The 6,183-nt window shown below is 41.3% G+C and overlaps 1 long non-coding RNA gene across 7 annotated transcripts; it reads right to left on the bottom strand.

Annotated features, from left to right (window-relative positions):
* Positions 1–321: 321 nt before the first annotated feature.
* LOC140581161 (uncharacterized) lies at positions 322–5,331 on the bottom strand. 7 transcript variants are annotated; one of them, XR_011984224.1, is made up of 5 exons: positions 3,289–5,331; positions 2,264–2,839; positions 1,231–1,284; positions 644–1,056; positions 322–423 (listed from the first exon to the last, which is right to left on the bottom strand). It is a non-coding gene; the product is annotated as an uncharacterized lncRNA (long non-coding RNA). The 7 variants fall into 7 exon arrangements; XR_011984223.1 differs by having other exon boundaries at positions 2,264–2,387; positions 2,680–5,329; XR_011984225.1 differs by having other exon boundaries at positions 2,264–2,387; positions 2,702–5,329.
* Between the last annotated feature and the right edge of the window lie 852 nt (positions 5,332–6,183).

The raw sequence follows: 6,183 nt of genomic DNA, 5'->3' as shown, positions 1-6,183 counted from the left end.
AGAGTAAGAATCTCTCTAGACCTGCTAGACTGAGGTAAAGACCTTGACCTGTACTGTAGCTCTGCAGAGACTGAGGACCAGTCTTCCTGCTAGTGTATCACAAGCTAAAACCCTGGCTTCCTTTAAATCAGAGCTAGATAAGATTTTAACAACTCTGAGCTACTATTTAAGTTCTCCCCAAACGAGCTTGATGGCCCGAATGGACTCCTCTCGTTTGTAAATTTCTTATACGTTTTCCCCTCGCACTTTGCATGGGCAATGAATTGGCCTTAGTAACGCGTGGATTCATAAAAAGAAGAATGAAAGACATGCACACACACATATATATAAGTATATATATATTTATTTGGAAGGACAGGAGGAGGGGAGATCCCATTGACAGCACGCATTCCACAGGCTCATTTTGTATTTTTCTGCTCCTTTCTGAAATGGAAAAGAAAAAGAAAAAACATTCATGAAGAACACAAACCTATAAAAGGTACCTGTGTGACACTGTTAAGGAAGGATCTGACTGGGAGAAAAGCTGGCTGAATGATTGCCTGGCTGCTGGCTGCAAATGCTATGTCAAGCAGTAATGTGGCATTAATCAACAGATGAGGGGTGATGATTAAAATATACCTGAGGGAGCCTGGTGGGGGCTTACTTGTGTCGCATGAGCCGGGCACCCTGAATTGTCCCCGGCGTCGCATTAGCGGCATGCCAAGAGGAGGCAGTTCCTTGGCTGCACTTGATATGCGAACCTCATGAACACCAGAGAGTAGCAGGTAACAGCTGGGGAGACAGAGGTCAGAGGCCGGAAAGAAGGAGAGGAAGTCACTGCAATAACAGCAAGACTAGGGAGGTGACACTCGAACAGCTCACAGCAACAAGCTTAAAACCTCCTTTAAAAAGTCCCTCTGGAGTCCCAGTTGACTCCGTGGACGCTCACACAGACGGAAGGTGAGCCCTCTGCCTCTTACCGAAGGTCATTCGGCCACTCATGACGTCAGGGCACTTTTTCATGTCTACCATGGCTGCGATGGGCAGACCCCAGTTAACTACTGGTCTCCAGAAGTGCTGAACTCAAACAATAAAACACAAACTCAGAGCTGATCTAACATGTAGCAGGGTGAAAGTAGCAGTAAAGAAATTCCAGAGGATGCTTACAACATATTAGTATGAGATTACTAAACAGTAGTCATAAAATTATATTTACAATAACAAAAAAAAATCAATGTGTGACTTTCTTACCGTGCTTTTGTTGGAAGGTTTTCCCCAACAGTCACATTTAGATAGTGAACCAATCTGTACACGAACAAGGCAATATTTCCCATAAGAAAGCATTGAAATTCGATTAACTTGTTCAGAAGCATACCATATCCGAGCTAACGTGGATCCTAACACTATTAAATGAATTAACTGTTTCCTTGTTCATAGTAAATTACTTATTTGTTTAAAAAGACATAAGTAACCGGTTGTTTTTTGTTTATAAACTCTTTCAGTAGCTGCATTTGTACTCTGTGGCTTTAGCAGTTTACATCCCATGCGGTCTTTTGAAATCGGCTGAATCTTTTCATCTAAGTTTACGTAATTTCCCAGCCAGCACATTCATGTGGGGCCCGCATGGGATGCACTTGGGCTGACATGTGGACACCACCTGGGAAACCCAAGTGGGGCCCAGTCAATTTTGTCCGCAGTTTCCATGGTGGCCCCACATGGGTTAGCCCACATGGGCTAATGATGGGCTCCATATAAGGCCTATATGGGTAACCCAACTTGGTCTTATGTAGCGCTCATTTGAGCTACAGTAGGTACAACTTATTTGTCCTTTCACAGAAAACCCCTAAATATCTACCGTATTTAATAGCACACTGATTAATTGATTAATGAATTGCCTCATTAAATGCAATTTTTAAAATTTACTTTGTTAATCCATTTATTTACTTTTAAAAAAATATTTAAAATATTTATGAATCCTTTAGTAAATTCTCTTTCTGGCATTAAAATATAATGAATTGCTTTACTAAATAAGTTTATTAATTTATAGATGAATAAAAATATTTATAAATGCATCTAAAACTGAGCATCAAGTTATAATTTAGTAAAAAAAAAAAAAACTACTTCTTTATCAGTGACATCTGTTGTCCTCCATACTAGAGTACTATGATGTCACAGTGCTTGCCTGGCTCATGTTGGCAATGTCTGGGATTTAAAGCTCCTAGGATTTATTATTATCAAACCTTTGTGCTTTATGTTTTCATTTAAAATTACGCTTGACACTTACCAATCTTGGTCACCACCTCGGGTCCTCGCAATTCGATTCCCTCCCCTGTCCCGGGCACCAATTAGCTACTTTGACACCGTCTTTTCTTGTAATGTTGCTTGTAAGAGCATTTTTTTCAAGCCACCTGTGAATAACAGAGCAAAAAAAATTATTACTATTAATATTTTGCCAAAGTATTTTTAAGTGTATAGGTGAACACTTTCTTATGACTGAAAATTTAGATTCTGCTTAGGGCTAGGCGATATGATCTTAAATCAATATCATTATCAATATCGCCTCAGACTTCAAAATTTTGTTCTTGCATGGGCATAGTTTCCTGTAGATGATGGATAAAAAAAAATGAAATGCTATCGTTCCCCGTTTGTTTTTGATTTAGAGGCAATCGTAATCAGATCATTATAACTACAAAACATTACCTGCTTTTCCCAAGACACGCACTTTAAACTGTGGCCAGTCTGTAATCGGAAAAATTTCTTCCTTCACTGCCTTGCTGATATTGACTTCTCCTGTTGGCCATTAACAACTATCTTCTGGTCCTTTGCTCGCTGGAGTTTTGCATTAGCTCGTGTAGCGCCCCTTTGTGCATTAAAAGTAACACGGGAGCTACCCTGAGTTCTTTTCCCTCAGTCCTTTAGTATTTAGGGTTCCCTATCCATTCTCTTTAAAGCCCAAACATAAATATATACATCACTTTACACAAAAGAACACAATCAACACAGTAATACAATCAAACGTAAATGGTACTATTTACTCATTTATGACAGTTTATAAAAGACATTTCACTCGGGAGCAAATAATACTTTTTCATCCCTTTAAACCGAAACGCAAAAGTCCCAAAAAACCCTAAAAGTTCCAAAGATAAAATAAACGATGGCCGGCAGATTCAAGTAAAGAAAAAACACCACTCCCGTACGGTGCAGGCCTGTTGTGAAGCTCGGGCACGTTGTAGCTAAACAGAAATGAAAAAGGCTGCTTCACGCTTGTGAGCTACAAGCGCAATGTAAAATAAGGCAAACCACACTCACGATATCCCTGGGTGTCGTCCCGTGCAGAGTGGATCCGGCAGTCAGGTGCACCCTTCTGCGCTCGGTCTCTCCCCTGGGCGTTCGATCCAGGAGCTTCCGGTGGATTGGTGGGCTTCTACCCACGGGCAGGCAAGAGTCATTCTCGGAGGCTAGCTCTTAGCTTTCCCGAACTTCGTGTAGAAATTCGCTTTCACCAGAATCCTTACTGTAAGCTTAATACATCGTCTGGTCGACGATATTGCTATTTTCATGAAATGCATTTCAGCCACAGTTCTCCGCCATTACACCACCTTCTTCCCCGCCGCTCTCTTCCCGCGCCTCGCTCAACCTTGACCCTCAGTGTTCATTGGACCACACCTCACCCAAATGAATACATGAATAAATTATAACATGCCCGCTTTACAATAATACAAAATATCAACACAGCACATATACAAACATAATATTTTCCTTTTTTTCTTTACCTCAAAAGTTCAACATTTAATACATGACCATAATGAAGAAATACAAAAAAAAAAACTAACATTCTTAACAACTGGGTTACACTCGCAATACATTCGCGTTTTCTCTCTGGTGACCCATGTGATCAAAGATACGTTAGAAGAGAAGGGATCTAAGTAGATGTTATGGTAACCTGTTGTAATAAAGTTTTAATTAAGCAACAGCAAACTGGCCGCCCAAATGTTTTTGAATGTCGCGCTATCTGCCCGCACTACCTTCGCGATCTACCGGTCGTTCGCGATCGACGTATTGGGCACCCCTGTGCTAAGCGATTTCCCTCCAAGAAGTACAGCTAAAAATATAGCAAGTATAGCTAATTTACCAAACTAACACCGTTACCTGCAAAATTCCAATATGACAAGAAGGCTAACTAAACAGATTTTATTTAAACTTGGAAAATCCCTGGAAGCCGATCCGTTAGACACAACTTTATTACTGAATATTAATTTAAGTACAACCCAGATATGTGTAAAAGTAATGTTTCACTTTTAACCCAAAAATACTTTAGTTTATACCTGTTGCACACTGGCTCGCCTCAGATTCCGAGTGATGGAAAGTGCCAGAGAAAGAGGCGGGAAAGTCCGATGAGAGTTGGCGGGGGGCGTGGCTGCGACGGTATACGCACGTGCGCTTTTGTATTATGTTCTCTCAGCCTCATACACGGATTCTTTTGCTGAGTAGAAAACTGGTCGGGCAATATAGCATGTAGGCCTTATAAAAAATATATTTTATTAAAATTGCTCAGATGTACCAAGACATTAGCCCATGAATAAACAAACAAACAAATGAATAAATATATGCAATAGATGCGGCCAGAGTGCGAATTACCTCTCCATAATTGGGGGGTACTGCCTTCATAACACTTCTATGACCATTATGGTCCGCTACCGCGTCAATATGAATAGTCGCCACCAGAAGCAATGTTAAGAGTGCAAGATTCACTAGGGGAGTTTACTAACATGTATGCAACACACGGTCATGGTCTGGACATGCAACAAAATGAGAATCAATACAGAAGATCTCATTATCCTTATCCCAATCCAAAAGATTTTGGTTTTGATAACTCCCAGGAATTATCCTAGAAGAAGTACAGTATACTAGTAAAAGTAATAAGCCTATACATTTACAAACAGCCTGGTCTGGTCCAGCAGTCTGCTGTTATTCCTGCCCTCTCAGTCCCCCCAGCTCCAACAGCCTTCAGAAATAAATATGAGTTATTATTGATAACATTACTTTATACATATGTTAAAAAGCAGAAACTTCAACAAACATGAAATCAACAATAAACTATGTCTATTTATCAAACGTGTTACATAATACATATTGTATTTGAAAACTTTTCAGCTTTACGATTTCAGGAGAGTGCAGCCCCGCTGTTAGGAACATTACGCTTTTTGGTTACGGGTGTTAGCTTTGCTGCTGCTATTAACAGGAAAGGTGCATTAGCGCAGACAAAGGGCTGCATACGCCGAACTATAAACGTCTTACTTGGCGGTCAAAGGTGTTTGACGTTCATTGGCGTGGGAAACGGCGGTTCTACTACTAAACCACTAACTGAAAAGACTACAAACGCTGCGCCTGTTAAAATAAAAGCACCCCGTCAGGTTTTAAATAATAACTTAATGTTTTGGCTGTCGGTCCGGGTCCATATGGGACAGCTTCTGGGTCCGGAACCGGTCTGCGGTCCGCCTGTTAGTGACTGCTGATGTAAACCATCAGCTGCAAAGCTAACAATAATTTAAGAGGTAGACTTGACATGCCAGGGCAGTGATAAGACCGGAGGAAATGGTGTAAGACACAATAACCAACAGCAATCAGTAAAAGAAGTGATTTTTGGGTCAGAACCTATTCTTCGGGGTGCCATGGTGGTGCAGTGGTTAGCACTGTTACCTCATACCTTTGGGATACAGGTTCAAGTCTCTGCTGCAACTCTAATGTGTGTGGAGCTTGCATGTTCTTCCCCTGTCATCATTGGGTTTCCTCTAGGTACTCTGGTGTCTCCCCACAGTCCAAAAACATGCTGAGGTTAATTGGCTTTACCAAATTGCCCATAGGTGTGCATGTGTGAGTGTGCCCTGCAATGGGCTGGTGCCCCATCCTGGGCTGCTCCCTGCCTTATGCGCCCATAGCCTTCAGGATAGGTTCTGAAACCCTCACTACCCAAAAAAGGGCAGGCAGTTTCAGAAAATGGATAAACTCACTCCTCACTGATCTATTCTTTTGTGATCTTCTGCTTTTTGCATTGACTGAAAAATGCAGCAGACAGCAATAAATACCTAGAGTAAGAATCTCTCTAGACCTGCTAGACTGAGGTAAAGACCTTGACCTGTACTGTAGCTCTGCAGAGACTGAGGACCAGTCTTCCTGCTAGTGTATCACAAGCTAAAACCCTGG

Source organism: Paramormyrops kingsleyae, chromosome 19, assembly GCF_048594095.1.
Source record: "Paramormyrops kingsleyae isolate MSU_618 chromosome 19, PKINGS_0.4, whole genome shotgun sequence".
Lineage (NCBI taxonomy): Eukaryota > Metazoa > Chordata > Actinopteri > Osteoglossiformes > Mormyridae > Paramormyrops > Paramormyrops kingsleyae.
Note: the sequence above shows the minus strand (reverse complement) of the source record. Positions and strands in the feature narration are given on the sequence as shown.